Source organism: Pteropus alecto, unplaced genomic scaffold (assembly GCF_000325575.1).
Source record: "Pteropus alecto unplaced genomic scaffold, ASM32557v1 scaffold21, whole genome shotgun sequence".
In the NCBI taxonomy this organism is placed as follows: domain Eukaryota; kingdom Metazoa; phylum Chordata; class Mammalia; order Chiroptera; family Pteropodidae; genus Pteropus; species Pteropus alecto.
Genome location: NW_006436282.1, coordinates 10,406,285 through 10,430,219, shown reverse-complemented (window position 1 = coordinate 10,430,219; position 23,935 = coordinate 10,406,285). Strand labels below are relative to the sequence as shown.

The 23,935-nt window shown below is 36.5% G+C and overlaps 1 pseudogene; it reads left to right on the top strand.

The window, feature by feature from the left end:
• Positions 1–23,656, top strand: part of LOC102883053 — a 65,788-nt pseudogene extending 42,132 nt beyond the window's left edge.
• The last annotated feature ends 279 nt before the right edge of the window (positions 23,657–23,935 follow it).

The window sequence follows — 23,935 nt, the reverse complement described above, 5'->3', positions numbered from 1 at the left end:
TGGAAAATCAGATATTGTGTAAAAGAAAACAGAGATGATTAGCTGCTGTTCACTTAGTATGGACAATCTCATAGTCTACTCAATGCCAAGAAGAGAAAATTACTTTATTCTAGGGGATAGCTATGGGTGGGCATCTGGCTTAGAACCGGAAGACTGGGTGTTATTTCTGGCACAGCTGTGTGCTATCTTGAGCCCACCATATATCTTCTCTGACCCTTTAAACTCTTATTCATAAAGTGAAGGTGATAATTTTACAAATAATTGTTTTTTACTGTTAACCTAAAATTTAAAAAGCTGAAAAGAGAGGCAATAAGTATTCATTTGGAATCAATGAATTTTATTTCAGAGAGCATATTCAGGTAGAAACTCAAATAGTGTCCCAATCACAGGTAAAGGCAAGGGGTTTTTATGATAACAGAGAAAATTTACATGAAAAGAATTTCTCTTGATGTTCTAAAATTGAGTTATTCTATAGCTATACATGATTAGTTACTGTCTCTCTTCAGATAGAGTTTATAATCACTGGTCCTTGTGGTCAGAATGTCTGCTGTGCTGCTGGCTTTAAAAATAATTGCTTATGAAATGGTGTTGGTTTGGCCTAGTCCAGAGGTGGTTTTGCCCAGTTCAAGCATTCCAAAGGGTCAAAGATCACAATATCCAAGGCAGTTTCTCTAGTACGGTGGCTCTGACTCTGTTTTAAAATGGCTGTACTTATGTCAATTTTTATACTACTATTTTTATTATAATTTTTCAAGTGTATACAGGATATCAAGTGTGTAGCACTTCACCTATCTTATTTTATTTTCTTTTCCAAACAACCCTATTAGATAGTGTTCTTGTTATCAATCGATGCATAGCAAATCATCCAAAATTAGTGGCTAAAAATCTTTGTACACAATTTTGTGCATTGGAAATTTGGAAAGTCTCAACTGGAAGATATGTCTTTGGTCCACTGTGGTGTCAGCTGAGGCAGCTAGGACCAGAGAATCCACTTCTAGTATGGCTTCTTCACTCACAGGTGTGGTGTCTTGGTACTCCTTGAATTATTTCTCTCTTCACCTGGTATCACATCCTTTAGGACCTCTCTTTGTGGCTTTGGCTTCTCCTACACAGCATGATATCAAGGTAGTCACTCTTATGTGGTTGCTGACTTTCGAGAAAGGAGTTGTCAAGCCTAGTTCACAGCTGTACCCAGAATTGGTACAGCATCATCCCCACTGCATTCTGTTAGTCAAAGCAATCATAAGGACTATATGGGTGTACCGGGAGCAAAAATGGATTCAGAACATTCCTAAGATGTGCAACTTTGGCATGTGAATTGTTTTGAGCTGAAGACAATCAAGCCCCTACAGACTCACAAGGAACTTTTACCTTACACTTAAAGAATTTAAACTTGGGGCCTTGCCCATAATAAGAGTTATTACTAGAGATACTTTTAATGACCTATCTATAGAGGAGGGCAAACATCTAATCATTGAACATCTATCTTATTGTGCTGCAATGTCCTTCATCCTCTTCGAGGCCCCATGATGCCTTACCTCATCCTTTGCTCAGAATGTACATATACTTTTTTTCCCTTTCTGTCCCAGAACCTCTCATGTATGTAAGGTCTCTGACTTCTCATATATGTTGGGTTGCCATATGTACATATGTACTGAAATTTGGTTATTTTCTCTTGTTAATCTGTCTCATGTTGATTTAATTGTTAAACCAGGCAGAAGAACGCAGAAGGGTAGAGGAAGGTTTCTACCTCTCTCACAATAGAATAGTAGCCAGGTCAGCTGAGTTTTGAATTATATCTGACCCATGATATTCTGGGTTTTTTTTTTTTTTTGGAAATGCATTAAATAAATGAACAATTATAGCTTATATGATACACAAATACATATGCACAGAACATTATGTGCAAAGGCGGTTGTTACCTGCTATTTTATTGTCTAGAAATATCCATTTACTTGATATTTATACTTGCTTTTGTCACATCGACAATTAATAGTTGTATAAGAACCCTCAGGTGTTAAAAACGTGGAATGCCAAGGTAGAATATTTATACTTCAGGTTGTCTATGATATTCCAAGTCTAAGGAATAATAGATTTTCAATGCCTAAGGCACCTGATAATAAAAATATTTTTAAAAATTGGTATGATGAAGGTAGCTGCCATCTCTGCAAAGACTAGGCAGCTTTTTCATGAGTTTGAAGTATGGAAATGAATTTGTGGTATGTATGATATATTCCTGTGGGTGATAGGGCCACTTTATATTTTAGAATAATTAAACCAGAACACCACATTCCTTCATTATGTCAGAAAAGAATTTATTTTTCTAAAACTGTTATGAGTTTTCTTAATAGTGATTATAGCTATAATAGCATGAACTCTACACTGAGCTTAGTAACGCTAACAAAATCTTACTGCGCCCATCCCTTAATATTCTTAGGTAGATACTGAGGGACAATTGGCTGTGCATATGTGCGTATGTGTGTTTTTTATCTCATCTTTTCCATCCATTCTGGGGGAAATTCCATCACATTTTTTTCTGCTGTTCTCTGTCTTGCCTTCTTGATGTCTGCTTCTCTAACTTTGTTTTCTCATCTTCTACTGGCTTCCTTCCTGATGGGTTCTGACTGTTCAGCACAATAAAATACACTTCAGGAAGATTCATATCATTTGAAAGTATCGAGACTTTGAACTCGGTTATGGGGCCCTCTTCTTCCCTCTGTCTACATTTCCATTTCTTCTATGCTTGGAATCTGACTTACATGAGGGGCATCACAGCCTCAAGTGCCTATAAAGGCTTCACAGGAAACATAGATGAATAAGGTGAATAATGTAGGCTGGATACAAATAAAACAGGGTCTTTGGGTTATCTATTTTTTTCCCCTTATTTGGTTTGGACATGAGAAAAATTCGTATTGTTTATCCTAATTATAATTAACCTATTTTCTTTTTATTATTTGTTTATCATCTGTAAGGACCAAGTCTATCTCATTTACTGCAACACTGTAGTTTCTTACAAACTTCCTGGAGCAGAATTGAGACTAAATATTCATTGACAAACATTTATAGATGAGCAGCAAATGGAAATATAGAACTCACTTTTCTGTCATCCCCCTTCCCCAAGTACAAATTAATTAACATTAACAGAAATTACTTAACATGCCACCCTAATCTACTAATATAGGGTCTTCATTCTCTAAACATGTTCTCCTCCATTGTTTTGGGGAACTCTTGAGGGGTTTGCATATGTGCTCATGAACCATTCCTTTGAGCCACCAAGAACTCTGCTGTGTCCTCTCCTCTGGGAGGGTACTCTTCCACTGTCCCTCAAGCTCTCAGCAAGGTAGACTTTCATTTGTTATCTTTTGGTACCACTGCCAGTCTCTGCCACCATATGTGCTACTGATGCTCCAGAAGTGTTGAGTGCTTTGAAACATCCTGTGTGAATCTTCTCCACAGAGCAATTTTCAGAAAAAGAAAAAAGTCTCCTTGCTCTCTCCTGGATTATACCTCATAAGAATAATAACATCTAGTATTTCAGCACTCTGCAGATTTTTTAGAGGAGAGTATGTTTGATTATTTTTTTCTTTATACTCTTTTAAATTCATAGCCACCTCTCTTAGAATTCAGGCAGAAATCCATGAAACCCTGAATGAAATACAAATTCAGCTAATCTTCCATGTTTTTCTCAGAATCACTTTACCCTTCTAATAACTGATGCTTTGATGTGTTTCAAACACGTCTCTCTCCTAGCAGTGTCTTCTTATGTCACTCATACACATAGATATCTAGAGGACATGTCTCATCCATATCTCAGACTTGGAATACAATTGAGGATTCTCACATCCCCCTCCAATTTTGTTTCATTAAACAAACAAACAAACATGGCAACTAGACATTTCCAGACCCGCGTTGAAGTCTAATGGAAAATGCTTTGCAGTTGTAAGGAAGGAAAAATAATTTTCTCTCTACCCTTCTAGGTTCTTAGCTGAGATTCCCCTGACACCCCTCCCTCCCGACCCCCGTAATAAAAGAGATATTAACAGGAGAAAAACAAATACAAGTTTAATAAGAGGTTTACCTCATATATACATAGGAGAGACCTAAGAAAACTGAGTAACTCCCACAAATGGCCCAAGCTGCCAACTTAAATATCATCTACAGCTAAAGACAAAAGATACTGGGGGAGGGGGAAGCCAGTTATGAGAGGTTACCAGGAAAAGCACAATAAAGAAGGGTAAAGTTGTTATGCAGATTTAAGTCAGTTGCTTTGTCCATAGATAAGAGTTTCTAGAGATTTAGAGTCATCTTCCTCTTCCAGAGAGGGGGGCACTCTTACAAATAGAGATTTTCCTTATAAATAAATATTTTTTTTAACAAAAGGATAATTTTTATTCCATTTTCAGAGGTTATTCTATATCTATAGTTTTTTAAAATAATCAACCTAAAATAATCTAATACCAAAGGGGCATATTTTGGGATGAGAAATTCTGCTCCCTTTCACAATTCTGATCCCCTTCACAATTCTAGCATGATTAATCACATTATGTATTGTGACAATATACAAAGGCAAAATAATTAATATTGTGTCAGCATCACAGAGCCTGTAATGGGCCTAGGTTTCAGATATATTTATAGCTAATCCATCATAATCATCAGGGATCTCAGCCAAAGCCTCCTTCTTTCTCTTTTTCCCATTACCATTACTGATGATTACAAGGAATTTCATATGCTTATAAAAGGAAAAAACACTGATGGGAGACCAAAGACCAGGAATGGTGTAAAGTCTGCTCTTTTGCAAGGAATGCTTTTTCAATGTATATAGTGACTAAACTTTTCCATAGAAAAATTTCCACCCAGATAAATCTGCCACACTTTATGATGAAATTCAAAACAAGATGATAGACACAGAGCAGCCTAGAGACAGCCTGGCCTGCTCTGCCTTTTACTGCCTTCCAAAAGCCAATTTGAGCTCTGAGTAGTGAAATATATCAGTGCTTGAGAAGTACAGAAATGCCAGGTGAGAATTCAGAAGAGGTCTGTTGTTAAAATGCAAGAGTTGGTACAAAATAGAAATCTTACTCTTTTAAAATTAGTAGAGACAGAACAACCTGGGAAAGCAAAAGTTTAAATAAAGGGGAATAAACATAATTTAGGAAAACAAAAATAGACTGATGAAAGACTTTGTCATTTCATAGGCTTCGATTGTTGAAAGATCAAAGGGAAAGGTGAATATGACTAGAAACAAAAAGCATTAATTACTGTGAGCAACTTAACTTGACCATAGATCTCATACATATCACTTTTGAAATATTTAAATATGTTGCATGATTTATGAATGTGTCCACACAGCATTTGAAATTGTATGCTGTGTAATGTCTTTGTTAATTTTTTCCACATGCAAGAAGTGAAGGAAACTAATACTTCATGTCAGCGATGCGAGGATACAAGAAACTATTACTCACAGTAGGTACTTTTGTGTATGGATGTGCTTCACCGCTGATTCTTGTTGTAATTAAATCAAACTCCCACCAGGGGGAGCAAGGGAATAAATCTCAAAACCCTAAATCCAGGCACACTTCCCCACTGAAGGTACACTAGATTACAGAGGAAACTGCTCAGTATTTTTATTTATTTTTTTTTTTTCTGGTGAAGCATTTACAGCCTGAATTTTACTGTGGGAAGTTTCTTTCGGATTTATTTTCTCTGGTTTTGCTGCTGCTTTTTTTAGTTGTAAACCCATGGGTGAGCAGCAAAGCGATATTCCAGGAAACTCCAGCAGGGAAATATTTTCCTACAGGTTTTCTTAAACCTTACATAGTCAGTAACAACAGAGCCTTCCCCAAGTGCCTTGCCCAAGTAGCACTCTGGTGACGGAGCCTGGGACTTGAAGAGAGGATAAAATTAGATGGAGAGGGGACAAACTTTTGAGGGAAACTCAGGCAACAGCTTAATGACTCAGAATGATGAACTGTGGAAGCATGCAGGTCAGCACAACAGATGTAATTAGCAAATGAAATTAGCATCAGCCTGTAAATCCCTCCCTCTTGACTTTCTCCTTTGCATTGCCAAGGCAACCCAGGCAGCCTCCACGTTTCCTACCTCCTTTCCAAGGACCCCTTTCTTTCTCCTCTTCTCACTTACTGTCTCTGCCCTCTGGGTTGATTTTAAACCAGTTACACCTGGATTAACATGTATCTGGGGTGGAGAAAGGAATAAAATGGACAGGGAGAGTGAGGAGATTTTTTTTATTGGTGGTTCATACCCTTTTCAGGATATAAACTGTGCCAGTTTGGGAATAGTTTATTCCTATTTGTGACTATCAGCTGGCATGAAAAATGCCTTTCTTTTTACCTCATAGGGGAGTTTACAGATGGAGTGATGTGCATCCACACATGTCACTGTATGCTCTAAGTGTGCCTTTTACACTCTTAAATTTGTCCTTGGAGCTAATTTGTTGTAAGATAAGCAATGTTTCAAGTTCATTTTCTTGGTCATGACTAGCCAGAAATTGTGAAGAGCAAAGTAAAAAGCTGTAGGGCTGACTATACACACACACATATAAAACCTCTTCTTTATTTATTTATCCATTGACTGACACTTAGGTTGTTTCCATATCTTGGCAGTTGTGAATAATGCTGCAATAAACATGGAAGTACAGATATCTCTTCGAGATAGGGTTTTCATTTCTTTTGCATATATAGTGGCTAAACGAATTTACATTTCTACCAGCAGTGTACAAGTTCCGTTTTCTCTGCATCCTCTCTAACACTATTATCTTTTGTCTTTTTGATGATAGCCATTCTGACAGGTGTGAGATAATATCTCATTAAAGTTTTGATTTGCATTTCCCTGATGATTAGTAATGCTGAGCATGTTTTCATGCACCTATTGGCCATCTGCATGTCTTCTTTAGAAAAACATTTATTCAGTTTCTCTGCCCATATTTAAATCAAATTTTTTTCTATTGAGTTGTATGAGCTCCTTACATATTTTGGATAACCCCTTATAAGATATATAATTGGCATATATTTTCTCCCATTCTGTAGGCTGCTTTGTATCTACTTAATTTTAGATAGCATCCTTAATTGTGATATTTAAATGGTATATCTCTTAGAAAAACCTACTGCTCTCATTGTAGACTCTGGACTTGAGAAGTAAACAAATGTTAGTTCATAAGGTACCCGTATTGGTTTACTGCTTCAAGACTCCAAAGACCTAAAACTTTCCTTGAGCTATAATCAGGCTACAACTTGTTAAACACCAGAAATGAAAATACTGGGTAGTGCTTCTTGTGTGTATAGTGAATTTGGTTATATGTCCCAGCTGCTTCGTTGGGGCTGTTTTTTTTCCCCTCCCCCCCCTGCTCCGCCCCCAACATACACACACACCTGGGACTTTATCTATTTGGCTTAAATTTTCAGGGAATATTAATATGACTAAGGGTCTTAAGAATATCTCCGCTATTAGGAAAGAGCAGCAAAATGGGGTAAGGATTGGGAGGGTCCCTAGAGGATTTCTTGTCACTAAGAATGATTTTGGCTTCACCTAGAAGAAAAATTTAATTCAAATGTCTCAAACGATTAACAAAATTTATTATTTCACAATATGGAAAGCCTGGAGATACATCAATCCCAGGCTGAAATAGGGGATCGACAGTGTAATCAAGGGCAGAGTTTCTTATTGTCATCATTGTCATTTTGTTCTCTCATCCTCACACGGTTGGCTTAATCCTTGGTTTTGTCACTTTATGGGTTCAGCATGATCCTGCAGAACTGATCTTTAACTGTTAGGGACACAGTCGAAAATCTGTATATAGTTTTGACTCCCCCAAAACTTAAGCTGTCCTTCTGTAACCATGGAGATTGGTTCCAGGACCCCTTGGACATACCAAAGCCCAAGGATGCTCAGGTCCGCGATAGAAAATAGTGCTAGATCAATGCATTCATTTGGCCTTATGCATCTGGGGGCTCCCAACCACGGATTGAAAACAGTACAGATAATTATTGGAAAAAGTCTGTGTATAAATGAATCTGCACAGTTCAAACTCATTTTGTTCAAGGGTCAGCTGTACTTTCAAGAATTACATTTTCAAATTACAACACCCAGTGTCCCAAAGCAGGGGCAGTGAGTACTATGGAGAAGAGCATGCGATCTCCTTGTATACTTTTTGAAGAGCTCGAGAATATTTCTATATGCTATCTCCACTGACTTGACTTTGATCTTCCATTAACCAGTGAGTGTCATATTCCTGTTTGTGAATCAGTCTCTGGCAAGGGAAATATCAGTACCTTAATTGAAATAGAATGATCAAGATGCATACCTGGCTTATCCTGAGATGACAGCCACCAAAGTGATTCCACTGGCAAGAAAGAAGTTGGGAATAGCAGCCAATGTTGTTGGAGCATGGGCCAGGGAGCAATTCTAGAGACAATATAGGAAGCTAATTATAAAATATCCTCTTTTCTATAACTCCTGTCTATTATCCCTGAACCTTGAATGATGGCTTGACAACCTGATTTTATTTTGGTATGGGCCTTATGGGCAAGGTCTGTGGGCACATCTGGATGTCATGGCAGCTGTACTTAGTAATATCCACAAGGGAAAGAACAATCTGGGACCAGCTGTGTCTGTGAGATACATCTGTCCTTCTCAAATGGATATTTTTCCTCCAGTGTTCTTGGAGGATTCATTTGTTCATTCAACAAATGTACGTGAGTCTCGAGCACATAGTCAGGCATTCTTCTAGGTACTAAGGATACATCAGTGAACAAAACAGACAAAAATTTGTGCCCATGGCACCTTTGTTTTAGTTGAGTTGGTGGGGAAAGAAATACCAAAACTCAAAATAAATAAGTAAATCATTTAGCATATTAAAACATCATAGCCCGATCAAATAAATAAATAAAGCAAAGAAGGGAATAGGGTGGGCTAAGGGTTAGCAACCTTAGACAGTGTAGTCAGAAATAACCTCACTGAGAAATAACATTTGAGAGAAGACTTGAAAGAGGTGAGGGAGTGAAACTTGCAAATGGCATTTTGAGAAGAGCATGTGAGAGAGAAGGAATTAATGCACAGACTGTACTGTGTGACGAAGCTGGTGTATCCCAGTGACAGGAGTGAAGCCAGTGAGGCCTGAGTGGACTGAGTGAGTGAGCAAAGATAAGACACAAAGTCAAATAGAAAACTGGGGGTTTGGCACTCTGAGATCATCATAGGGACTTTGGTTTACATTCAGAGAGATGAGGAATCAGTGGAAGGTTTTCAGCGTAGTAGAAACCTTTTTTGATTTAGCTTGTTTTGTAAAACAGACATAGGGAGGCTAGCTTAGAAACAGGAAGACCAGCAAGAGGACAGCTTCAGCAGCAAAAAGAAGAATGATGACTGCACTTTTGATCAAGGTGAAGAAGAGGTTGGATTCTGGATGGATGTATAGAAATAGCCCCAGAAGAACCAATGACAGGGTGAATGTGGCAAAGAAAGAAAGGAAGGAAGGAAAGAGGAAGGAAAGAAGGAAGGAAGGAAGGAAGGAAGGAAGGAAGGAAGGAAAGAAGAAAGGAAGGAAGGAAGAAAGGAAGAAAAGAAAAATAAAGAGAAAGAGCCAGAGAGAACTGCAGGATAGGGAGTATTCTTTTATTAAGAGAGGATACATGGTTTTATGTTGTCTTGATTATGATTAGCCAGCACTTAGTAGAACAGTGCTACTGACAAAATGTCAAAAATGTGTTAAATATAGAGAAAAGGTATTCTATAATTTTTAAAGGTCATGTTTCTATAGTGATTGAGTCTTCTACTGCAAAACAGGTCAGAGCTCTACCTTCTAATTTTGGCTCTGTTATTATGTAACTTTGTTACCTTGAACAAGTCACATTATCTTTCTGGATCTCATTCTGTTTCATTTATAAGAATAAAGTGGCTTTACTAGGTTATCTGAGGTCCATTTCAGAATCAATATTCTATAATTTTTTCTGTCTATCATCTGATGCGGCCAAAGGTGTGCAGAACAGGCCTCCCCAAGATGTGCCATTCTGGTATGTGAGTTATTTTAAGCAGAAGGCAACTGAGGCTCTGGGTTCAAGATAAACTTCTGTGTTTTCTTTAATTGCATAGAAGAATCTAAATTGGGGGTCTTGTCCAAAATAGGAGTTATTACCAGAGATAACATTTTATGACCTCTCTATAGAACAGGCAAACTTCTAATTACTAAACAGCTTCTCTCTCTATCTCTCTTTTTTTTAGCCCGTGAATGACCTTCTTCCCTTTGAAGCTCCAAGGCATCTTGCATCATTCTTTGGCTCAGGATGTCATACATACCTCAATACATCTTTCTGTCTCTAAATCTCTCACGTATGTGGGGTCTCTGACTCTCATGTATTCGGGATTCTCATATGTATGTATATAATTAAATTTTATTTTCTCGTGTTGATTTAAATATTAGACCAGCCAGAAAAATCTAAAAAGGTAAAGGAAAAGTTCCTTCTCCCCCCAAAAGGCAAATAGCTCACTCTTCATATATGATTGAGAATATTTATTAAAATGTCACACAAAACATTGTCAAATGGCTTTTTGTCAAAATGCATTTGAGAAACATTTTATTTGAGAAATAAAAACATGATTATTTTAGAGCACACCTGTTTATCAATTGTTGAAATTCCTAAAGATCTAAATATAGAGGCAAAGAAATATGTATTTACAAATAAGAGAATATCCATAATGTATTTTTTTTAAGTTTGAATGAATTGCAATATTTGCTTCCTCTAGGGAAATATTCTCTTATTGGTTGTTTTAGTCTAATTGTAAACCAGCAAAAAGAAACATCAGTTAAAATCAAAGGTATTAGTTTTTCTCAGTTGTCTGAGTAAGGGTTAAAGAAAACATCACACTAAATGAGCACATAACTGGCAGATCCTCCAGTTCGTATCATTCATCAATTTAATTTTACAATATTCATTTTTTTAATTAATCAGAGATTTAAATTTTTTGAGCACAAAGAATCTATTCTATGGTCAAAATCGGCTCTCAATGAGTCATTTCCGAATAGCAGATTTCATTTGCTAAGGAACTAAGATTTTGTATAAATCATTTTTATAGATTTGCTGTTTAAATGTCATTAATACTTTCATTCACTCAATATACATGTAATGGGCCTCCTATGTGCCAGGCACTACTTTATGTGCTAGAGATAAAACTACAAAAAAGTCCCTAGGCCTAGGGACTTTGCTTATAGTCTATTTCATGTTTGCCTTCGATGTGTCAACTTTACTAACTTAGAAGAAACTAGGGTTTGACAGTGTCTAAGGATGTTTAGAAATGTAATTCTAAAACAAATGCTACTGCCTCATATGTGTAAATCCGATTATTAAGTACTACTTGCCATTTTTTATCTTTGTTTATAGACTTGCCTAGCACTGTAAGCTGTGATTTTGAATTAGTGTTTCATAGACAAAGGAATTTCCAACTAGATAAGTGGACTTTATTTGTGCATTTCAATAAAAAGTGGTAACATGGTTTGGACTAAAGAAATTAGATTTCAAATCAAAAGCTTAAGCTCCAGCCCTGTCATGTACTTTGAATTCAAGCGAGTTGTTTACCTGTCTGAGATGAGGCTCCGTATGTAAAATGGAGCCTATGAATGTGTCCCTCTAGGGACTATCTTAAGGCCCTTGTAAAACTGTGTATCCTATTATTCTAACTCTAAAAGTGCATCCGATCATATTAAAGTCTATGACATTAATTCTTCATTTTAAAAATAGCAACCATGTTTGTTGTAGACTCATAGTACATATGCATTAAAAAGAATAAAAACATAAATAGTGTTTAATTAACCTGAAAATTTTACTCAGCACATCACTTCATTAATCAAATATATCAGGAGAGAGGAGTCCTAAAAATATATCAGTTCATTTCTATTTTCTTTAACTTGGTAGTGGCAAAACAGAATGGCACTCTGAAAGCAGAGAGTGACAGAAAAGAAAATGTGTTTACCTCTGCTTATCTAAAAAAGGATAAGCAAGCATAATTTATTTAAAAAAAAAAAACAAAAAACGGTTTTATGCATCCCAAACAGCACAAACATGAGCACATTTTTCTTATTTCCAGCTCTGTATTACCCTTCTGAGATTTACTAAAAGTGACAAAGGTGTTCCACAGGTACTGTTGATTAACTCATCAGGATTTGTTAGGCTCAATGAGATAATAAAATGAAATACCCACTGAGAGATTTTATAGTCTCAACAGAGAATGAACAGAACTAACCAAAAGTCTGTTCCAACTGAGGAGTTAAGATGGTCTTTTAACCTTCCACAATCAATTTAAAGACTCCAATGAGCAGAATAAATAATGGCAATGCTCAGTGTGGAATGAAAGATATGTTATATGCTAAGTGCATGTCACTCATCTCAGGCAGAACAATCAGTCATTTTTGGCTGATTGTTAGCTTGATATTTTATTCTCTCTGTCTCCAAGAACATCCTAGTTCTAGTGCCTTGCTAAGGAAATTGTTTTATTTAAAAATATATACTTTAAATATTTGTAGGGTAGCATTTTATCTTTACCTATTTAGTATTCCTCATAAATGGTATAAGACATCAAGATAATATCACAGAAACTGATGCCTGAAAGAAGAAATCTAAATATGATAGAGTACATTATTTCTTATTATAAATGAATTTGATACCTAGTCATGTGATCCACATCAGAAAATAATTTATTAAATCCCCATGTTTGCTTGATGAGGTACTAGACAGAGCCTTTATGGATCTGAGAATTGCAGCAGGAAATAGCCTAACATGGATCAACATTTAGGTGGCATTCAGAAATGGAATGAAGGAAAAACAAAAACAGATACAAATATCATAAATGGTTGTTTTACATTATAACACCATTTATATAAATCAATCAAGTGTTAACAGTCTCACATGTAAACCAAATGCATTTGAAATAAGTTTCAGCTCATAAACTGATATGTGATTTATATCTCACATAAACTCCTCTAAAGCTATTCTCATCTTTCATGTATGGCAATTGAATATTCCAGGCAAATAATTTAATAGTGATGCTGCTCTTGGTGTACCACTTGTCTCATGCAGCTTCCCAACAATTTTGAGTAAGAAAAAGAGCAAAATTAGAACTAAACTGTTATGCCATTGACAAAATAATAAGTAGGAACCTCTCAAAATTTGATGAAAGAACAAAGGGATGAGCAACCCAGTACTGAAGACTTTCATCTCCACCACACATAAAGCCTAGATTAACATTCAAAGAGTAAATATAGACAAGAGCATTGAGGTGAATATAGTTGTCAAATCACAGCACAACAATCTACATGCATAAAAGAGGAGTGGCGGAAGATAATATTTTGAGGAAGTCTTAATATTGAATTTAATCATATGGATTCATTAAAACTTTCCTAAATAAATCTTAAATTAAAATTCATTTTGTTTATTTTTCTCAAAGGTCAAATAGAAGACAATTGGATAATTTGCCCTAACACATCGAGTAGATGAAGTTGTGAATTCACTGTAGTGGATGCTGAGGTGCACTACACAGCTCCCACTGAGGATCAACACACAAGTTCCCCTAGAGTTGGGAGTGCTGCCTGGCTCACAGCTGAGGCCCTCCCCAATAACTGCTTTTTGCCAAAGGGAGCTATCTCTCCACTGACTGGTCAAGGAGTGAAAGGGTCCAAGCTTTCTTGACTCAAGAAGAATGCCAACTCCAAAAGCTCCCCAAGGGACCAGCTTTGACCTCTATGTTAACTCTATTACAATTTGTCTTCTCCCTCTATGCAGTCCTGATTCCTTAACTTTCTCTCAGAAGTTGTTGTCCTAAAGAGCTCTATCCATAAATTGCATATATGCAAATTTCAGTCTCAGAATCTGCCTCCTAAGGAAACTGACCTTGGCATCGTCCTCCTCCTTAATTAATTATATTTTGAAACTGCGTGTACGAAAGCAAGAAATTGGAAACGCTCTGCATTTTCTCATTACTTTACGATCATTTTGTTAAAATACTTTGCTTATTGTCTCAAAAAATCTTATGTTTCCCTCTTTTTCCTTTCCCACATTCTTGATCAAATTCTGATCACATCAAGAATACGAGTCACTGATTTTTCTTTTCTAGATGCATGATTTAATAAGGACAGAAAAATTTTAAAGGTCACTGAATCCAGTTTTAGTTCTAGTTTTCAAAAGCCAATAGGCTCTGTACATTCAAAGAATGTTCTAATCAAAATAGAATTTGCTAATCCAAATTAGCATTAGTCATCCTTTTCTAAGATATCCCTGTCTGACAGTTCGTTCAGATTTATATTCCCAGACATGGGCTACTATAAAAATTAAGTTTAAAAGAAATAAACCAGGAGTTGTAACAGGAACACTGACAATGCTATTAGGTATAATTAAATATACCAATAAAATAATTACCCACCATTTACTGATGCTTGCTATCTAATATGTAACACACTGGGTACTTTTCATATATTGTTCCTAAATGTCACTGCATACAACGAGATAAATATTACCAGTATTATACAAGGAAAGAGAAATGAGATTCATGACAAGTAAGTAGACTAAGACTACATGTTTAGTTAGTGGTAGTTTTGAGGCACACTAACTACAGCAAGGCTATCAGGGACACACCTATAGCAATACAATGCCAAGATTAATTAGCTTGGTGTGGCAAGAGAGAGCATTCCACAGGCAAACCTTAAGAGTTTCTCGATCTGAGAAAATTATGATAGGCTTTTATAGGATATTTGGGGCTTGGTTTGAGTTGCTATAAGACAGTTTATGCAAAACAGAGTATTAGTTAAGATTGGTAGGTTGAGAGAAGCAGAGGATGTATATGATTGGTTATAGACTCTTATAGAGATATTTCGACCAAGGAGAAATGTTTTTTGTCATTTCCCTTTGGCCATATACCTATTACTGTGATTTATGAGTTAATATTCTTAAGAGGGCCCATCAAATAGTTTCTCAGTTTTCTTAAACTCTATTGCTATAATCTGAAAGCCTCCAAATATGTGGACATGGGCTCATTTTACCTATTCAACTTGGTCATGCTACCTTCAACCTATGCAAAAATTCTAGAATATGGATAGATTAAAATGTTGTTGTTTTTTTTTACATTTAAAATTTCATTTAGAATATTTTATAATGTCTGTTGGTATAAGCCTTACCATCAGTTTTTTCTTTAGTCAGATAAGAATGTGCTTTTTCTCCCCCTTTTTCCTTTTCAGGTTTGGATATTATTGACCATAGTTAGATCTACTGAATATTTTTTTAAAAAGTGAATTTGGGAGTAGACAGCAGAAAACACTACTACTAAGGAAGGACTTGAAAACAAAAATGAGGATTTGATTTTTAATGTCATATGTAATAAGGAATCACTGAACATTTTTAAGGTAGAAGTATCATGATAATGTTACTGAATAAATTTGGGAAACTGTGTGAAAGATAATGAAGACCTCAAATGAGCAAATGGAGGTAAGGTAAAGATATTGTAATTGATTCAAGAAATGGCAGATATTATAGAACTCATTAATTTGTTTAATATTAATTTCATTTGAGCAATAGTTGTAGATGGTTCTAATATATTCAATCTGATCAATGTCACTTCTTTCCTAAAGAGGAAAGTCAAGTTGATCTACCTTAGACCAACTGATTTGAAGTACAATGCACTGAAAGATCTGTCCTTCTCATTTTCTCCCAGACCTTGTAAAGCAGAACACGAGTGATTTTGCATGCTTATTATAACATTACATAGTTTTGATTTACTGTACAAGTGTGAGACATTTATCTCCACAATTCATCATTGGAGCCACTATAGAAAGATGACACAGGTAATATAAAAACATTGTAGCCAGGTCTGGAGTTGAATCTGTCGATATGGCTTAACAAAACTATTTTCAAACACATAAGGTAATTATTGTAAAGTCAGAATGACTTATTTGGGAGGTGTTCTGGTTACTTACTGCTGCCTAACAAACTCCCCTGCAATCATATATGAATGTTATCATGGAGAAACAACAAAGGACAGACCACAAAAATGGAAGGGAAGAAAGACCACTTCTTCTACCAATTGTTACCTTTCTCTCCTGTCTCCAAGAGGAAGCAGGAAAAGGATGAGGAAAAGTGAAAGACAAATCAAAGAGCCTTTTCTCACAAAAGGCCTTTGAGACATGGTTGGTCTTGAGTTGTGGAAAAGAAAGAAGCTTTGAATGGAATTAGAGATTGAAGTTCTGGTTTAGACTGGATTGAACATTTGAATAACTGACAGTGAGTCATAATGTCTAAAAAGGAAATAGAAGTGACTTGGAATTCATGAGATTTGCATAATGTGCTATCAGGCAGCAGGGAAGGTCAAGTGAAAAGGAACCTTTAAAAGGAAAAATTGGTGAAAACCAATAGGGCTTCCATAAAACATCCTTGCCAAATTTAGTCCGTTGCGTAAACCAATTAACCTTGTAAATTGTGGGATGGAGCAGCTGGGACTTGAGACCAGACCTCCCATGTTACTCTCGAGTTTTCTGCTTATGACAGCATGTCAGATCTCTAATATCCTTATAAATTTCCCTAATATTGGAATTTAGTCTCTCATGTCTTTTATTTCCAGTGAATGTGTCTTTATAATACTTTGTATAGTGCATTAGTTTTAGTAGTAATCTGTCAGTTCTTTTCCTGCTTTACAAAATCAGATTATCTTTAGACTTTCTTGGTGGGTTTTTTTCAATTTATTCTTTTTGATTTCTGGTTTACCTAACTTGTCTTACTTTGTTCTTACTTGGAAACTTGTCCATTTTTTTCATCTAATAGATGTCAGTAAATAAGAAATTAAAAGATATATTCCCAAGAGCAAATTCAACATAACTTTGATAGCCTAGAGACAAGTTTTTTGTGTGGTCTTTAGAGTTTATGATTTTAATCAAAGGAGAGGAGAAAAGCTGGAGATCATTACTTTGTCTAAAAAAGTTCTTGAAAAGTTCAAGGTGTCTTAAATGTCAACCAATAAAGAGACTGTCAATTTAAATAACTCAATCCTGGTTATAAGGAATGAATGAAGAATTGTAATGGGAAAGGAAAAAACTGTGTTCATTTGTTAAATGACCTAAGGACTCTTAGAAGATAATTAAATAAAAGCCTCTCCTAAACCTGAGACAAATTGAAGCACTAAATATTGGTAAAGCCATTATACAGTATTGTCTGTGAAAGAATGAAAGCTCTGTTATTTGTCCTGTACTACTTCAAAACTGCTAAGAAACAGCATTTTTCCATTTCTCATTTCATGCCTTAAATCATGTTTAATAAAATATTCAAGGCATATAAACTAAAACATGTCAAGTTTTAGGTTGAAAGTCTCTCTCTACTCCAGTTAAACTTCACAAAAAATACATATGTTCATCAAACATGTTTTGAGCCTACTATGTATGTGTCATTACAGGAAAATAAACGTCTTAACCTTTGTGCTGTTATAAAATAAATAGTTCAGTGATAGAGTCTCAGATTGTCAAATCTGGTTGGGACCTTGGATCTCATCTAGATCACTCCCCTAGGGGTTGAAGACAGTTGTCCAAGGTTTCTCTTCTAATCAGTTACAGAATTTGAATCGGTGACCATTTCTTCGGACTCCTATCCAATGCATCCATTCTCTCCGAACGGCATTTATAATTTATATCCTGGCTCCAAACATCACACACATGCCTCCCCCTTCCCACCTTCCACCACTCCACTCTTGTTCCCACCCCAAATACAAGATAAATTTTGAAACAAAATATTATTTTTCAATTTTTTATTTTCAAAATCCAAAATCACGTTTCTTTATGAGGTGGCTTTCCTCTCCATTTTTTGTCTCCATTTTTCTACTCTAAGCCTAAACCCCCTAATTATTCAACAATTTGAACATCTTTGAACAGGATACTGTGGTCTTAGAGCTGGGGATCAGTTTTAGGGAAAAGAGGACAATCCTTGGGAAGATGACAAACCAGACGATATAAGACGATTTGATCCATTTCTCAATCATTTAATGTGTTTTGTATTTTATGTCAAATTAGGTGCACATACCAACATGAAAATAGAATGATTTTGACTAAAATTTCATAATTATTTCTGAATTAGAGAGGGGAGGCTAAAGTGTTTTAACAATAGACTAAAATGTAATGGCCGAAAAAGAAAAGTTTGTCTCTTTCTATGCTATGGTCTAGGGTAGTGCTTCCCAAAGTACAGGAGTCATTAGAAAAGAAGATTCTTGAGCCCCATGATAGATCTACTGAATCAGAAACTCTGGTACTGAGGGCCAGAAATCTGTGTTTAAACAAACTTTCCAGGTGTTGCTGATACATCCTAAAGTTTGAAGTCTATGGGACAATTTTCCAACCCAGCAAGATAGGCGTGTATGCCAGTGAGAGGGCTTAACACTGCTTCGCTTAGTCATTCAAACACCCAAGCTGATTATATCTCTGTCATTCTCAATATGCTCACATGAAAGAGGAAAGAGCGCAGAACAGGATATGTGAAAACTTTTACAAGACAATTATAGTACTTCTCACCTAACTTTGGAGGGAATTTTAGCACATGATCACAGCCAAATTGCAAGGGAGACAGAAAAATGTAATACAGCTGAATCATAATATTTCCAGTTACTATAAAACAAGAGAGAGGGGATTTTGGTAGACAGCTAACAGTCTCTGCAACAATTACATAATGATCTTTGGACAAACAGGTTTACTAGTAATATATTTTATCTCTTTTTTTTTTACATTCCTATTGACGTTGCTTTCAGTCAAGTGCTTTAATTTCTGGAGTTATACAAAAGTACTGCATCATGGGAGCTGAGATAAGAGGGTAATTCAAGAGTCAATAGTTAACAGTGTTAGGTACTACTGAGAAATCAATGAAATGAGCACTAAAGCTGTCCCCTACATTCGGCCAAATGGAGGCCATGTTGTTAGGAAGGATAGTTCCATAAAATAATGGTACATAAGCTGTGTTAGCGTAGAGTATGTTAGTGAGTGCATGGGAGGTGAGGAAATGAAGACAGCAAAATAAAGTTTCTGAAAAAGATTGACTGTGAACTTGCAGAGAGGGCTATGCGTGATGGATGATATGGGTAAGAGGCCTAGGAATGATTACATATTGATGGAAAAGATCTAGCTGAGAAGGTGTGTTTGAATAATCAGAAAAGGGAAATTGGGTAGTATTCCTGAGAAAGTATAATGGGGTCCAAACAGACTAGAGGAGGGATCTTTGATAGAAGAAGAAGAAGAAAAAAAAAACTGTCTCTACTGTAATAGCAAAAAAAGAGACATATATGGAGAGAAGAGGAAATTCAAGTAATCATTAGGGAAATTGAAAAAGGAAGTTTCAAGAGTAGCACAAGTGGATTGCTGAGCAGTATTAAAGACTTATTTGAAGTCATTTTGCAGAAATTTACATAAAACCGTTACGACAGTATGTTAATGTTACATTGGGTGTCTATATTAATTCGGATGCTAGTAAGTGCTAAAAACTAACATTTATTAGAGTTTCTCTGTTAATTTTTTAAAATACTATATTGGTCATGAGTAGGAAAACCTTGATTTTTTTTCCCTAACACTGCTTAATTAATCTGTGTTAGGAATTCCTTACTCAGTAGTTCTATAATAAATATAGAATTGTATGAAATTCAGTAACTCTCTCAAGGCTTCAAAATGGACATTCATATGGGAGGTTTTAAAAAGTGACATCATTTCTATGTATTTTATTGGAATTTTAGAAAATTCTGAAACTCATAAAATGAGCAAATGCCTCATGTTTATAAAAAAGCGATTAAGAAAAAGTGAGTGCATAATTTAACATTCAGTTTATGTGCCAGTGAGTGAAAAAAATAGGCATTTCTCAATTATTAAACATATTATTTTTAATGAGATCTCTAGGTGCCTATAAATTGTGAGGTGACCTGGATATTTATCCCATGCTGTGTTTTCACTCCTGTAGTCTGACTGCTTTAGGTTTCTGAGTGTAAGCCCATCATATTGCTCTAGAAACTTATCTTCCCTTATCAGGCTCTCACAGCCAGGCTACTATGCACCATCCTAATGGCGTCAACTACTGGAGGACTAGGGGTAACCCCTATGCTAATTATGCAAATTAGCTAATCCCCAGGGAGCCTGCAAAACCTAACTAACCATACTTGCCATATCTACACTACATAGCTGTCTCCCTACAGATATTTTGCAGTTACCCATCTGCCCCTGAGTGCAATTTCCTGTGTCACCCTGCCTAGCTCCCATCTCTCCTTAATAGCTGTAAATAACAACAAATTCAACCTTTCATCTTCAAGAAAGTCAGTGTGTTGCATCCTACCATCAAAAGAATTCTTAGGGTCTTATAAAACAATTGGCATGGTGGCCATAACCACTGACTTTTGGAAAACTTTTTCGGAGACTGCTCTTGGCTTACTAATTGGTTCCATACCACAGTGAGAGAGGTTTGGGATGGAACCTGAGCTAGTGCTTTAGTCTTATTGTCTGCTGCTGTGTCTGCTGGTGGCTGTCATTAAATATTATATTAAAAACAAACTGTGCAAATTGGCCCAAGTCTGGGAGTTAGATAATAGACCAGGTGGGGGCCCACCTTATGCCCATAGGAGTGATAGGCCACTTGAGCTGAGCTTTTTGGGGTGTTCCAGTGTGCTTCCAGTACAGTCTGCATTTGGCAGAGGTCTATTTCAGGAGGCTGTTACTTCTTGGATATTGGTGTTTCCTTATTATTATTTTGGGCAGAACTCTGGTTTCTCAATGTGTTTCAGGAGACTCCTGTGCAGGATGATGTTGGTTTGGCTCTCCGATGATGGAAAAGTGGTAGCTGGGTCTTGTTGTCAGTGTTACTTAGGTTGGAGTAGCAACTAACTATCTTCTTTGCTGCATACCTTGTTGCTGTCACCAGGGAACTTCATACTCCCTAGACACTCAGGAACATAACAGACTGCACCCTTGGGAACCAGCACCCAATTTATAATCCAAAGGGAGCCTCTGGGGCAAGAAAACTAATATCTTATCCTAGTAGCCCTTTCCCAAACACCTACCAGTTACTCAATTACTTAAATAATGCAAGCCCCCTAACCAGTGTGCTTATGCCTTAGTAAGTGCCCTAACATAACATGCAAAGAGACTGATATTTCTGACAATAGGCTTATCATGCCATCCCAAGGAGAAACTGCTATAGCTCTCAAGTGCAAACACCAAACCTTTAGAGGTGGACTGCCTACCAGTCAAGATGCTGGGCCTATGCACCCTGCTTTCCTGTAACCACCTAAAAAGGTTGACACTGAGTTTGCACTGAGTACAAAGACAAAAACTAAAATACTAGATATGCAGGAGAAAATTAAAAAACAAATTTGAAGAAAGGCTTATAATTTGACCCAATTGGAAATCCAAAATTTATTAAAATAATGAAAAGGATGCTGATTGCCTTTTGTGTCTCTATGTCATAGGTTCTAAATTAATTTGAACATCTGCTAAAATGCACAAATTGACAAAGCTTCATGGAATTAATTATACTGGGTCTCAAATTACAGTTATACCAGAGGATTCCACTAGATTTATATATGGCACTCCTATAACCTTAGGAGAGTAACTAAATATAAAATCGAGAAAAAAAATAAGTGTTTCTTACTTTAACTACAGCCTTGCCTAGATTTTTCATAGTCATAATACCTATTGCCCTAAAATATTCCACATTGGATGTAGACACTCTGAAACAATGAGTAATAAGTTGAAATTAAAGAAAGTCTTTGGCATTTATAAATTGTCTTGATGAAATTGGACCCTATGGACCTTCCAGTTAAAATAGTTAAGATGATCCAATATAAGTTAAAACAGAGCCTTCAAGAATTCAAACTTATTATATAAGACTTAGTTAATAAAGAAGCAATTGTGCCTACTGCTCCTCCACTTAACAGTCAAACTTTACCTGTTCTTACATCTTTAAAAACTTAAAAAAGAAAAAAAAAATACCACCTCACAGTGGATTGCTGCAACTTTAATACTGTGGTCCTATCTATTAAGGTTCCTACATCTAATACCCAATATTATTAAAAAATTACCAACCAATCAAAAACCAGTAATTATTTTTTTACCAGAGATTTGGCTAATATGATCCCTTTAGTGCCTATTTCATCAGGCTCTTAGTGGCAGTTTGCCTTCACCTCCAAGGGAAACAATACACCTTTTCCGGTCCACCCCCTGGAGCACCTTGGCAACTTTCCCATTGTACACAGTGTTTGCAGACGAGATATTAACTGCATCCGCCTTTCTCCATTACACAGGTATGACATTACAGTGATGGCATCCTCCTCCAAGGAGTTTTGTTTAACATACTTTTAAGGGGATAAAAGTCCAGCTTCTTTTAATTATTTTTGCATTCTGGAGGCAACATATTTCTCATTTACGATTTAACTGACTCTCCCTATTGCTGCTATTTACAAAGGCCTACCTTAAACGGACAACGAAAGGCTATAAAATCTGTCCAATTTAAAATCGAGAGATCCCTCAGAAGACCACTCCAGAAAGTGCACCTGGGTTATGCATGGGGTCAGTCCAGAATGGTTTGCAATGGCAGAGCCTTGGCTGCCTTCGCCTGGTCACAAATGGCTCCACATGAGATTGCTTCTCTGGCCATGCCAGTCTCTGAGGCAGTGTCATTCCTGACCATCAGAGATACGTTCACTGAAGACGCTGTTCACTGGAGAGGCAACAGCTCAGACCAGCCCTACCCTTGCTCCTTCCCCCACTCACTAAGGTCCTCAGGAGGTTCTTTTCTTACCAAACTGCAGAGCCAATTTCAACAAGGCTTGGGAGTCAGATATGCACCAGTGAAGCATATGGAGGAGAGACCATCTGTTTGTGACTCTGAAGAGTTGGTCAGTCACTACTATCTGAGAAACCACATGCTGAACCACAGTGGACGACAGCTGGTTAATTGTGCAGCTAGTGGATGTGATCAATAATTCAACACAGAACCAAACTTGAAGGAACATTTTGAATGCAAACATGGCAGTCAGTAAAAACAATGTGGATGCAATTTTGAAAGTTGTGAAGAGATCTTTAAGAAACATCCACAGCTGAAAATTCATCAGTTCCAGCAGAAAAATGAATGCAAATGAAACCGTGAAAGATGTAGAAAACACTTTGTTTCACCCAGCAGTCTTAAAGGACATGGAAAGGTCCATGAGGGCTATATATGTCCAAAGAAATGTTCTCTTGTGGCAAAAACACGTGAGAGAAATCCATAAAAAGGAAATATGTGAAGTATGCTGGGAAAAATTCAAAAGCAAAGATTAAAGTAAGCAATATATGAAAACTCTCGCCCCGGAAAGAGATGTGTGTCGATGTCTTAAGAGAAGACTGTGCTAGAAGCTACAGAACTGAGCTTAGTCTCCAGAGCCATATCTCTCTTTTCATGAAAAAAAAAAAACAAAACACCCAATTATATGTAAATGTGTCATTGTGGCAAAAGATTTGCAATAAAACAAAGTCTCACAAGTCATGTGGTTGTGCATGATCCTTATAGGAAGGAAATGAAGATCAAAGTAAAACAATCCCATGAAAAACAGAGTTTGTTTGGCCTCTCATCTCGGTGGATACATTCCTTCTAAAAGGAAACACCAACTTCTCTTTGCTTAAAAACAGAGTCCCTGAATGGTATTAATCTCAACAGTTGAAATATTTACCCTCGGCTAACTATAAGATTGTACTGTTTAAAGGACTACAAACTAACAACTCAATTATTTTCTCTCAGGAGCGTATTTCTCTTTATTAAAATCACTGAATTAGAAAAAAAAATTGACAGTTCCATGAGTGCCCCCAGAGACTTCTCTACTATACAGGCTTTACAACTTCTTTTCATGCTTCCGAGAGTCTCTAGACACCTTTGACGGCTATAAGTTGCCATTTGGCTCCTGA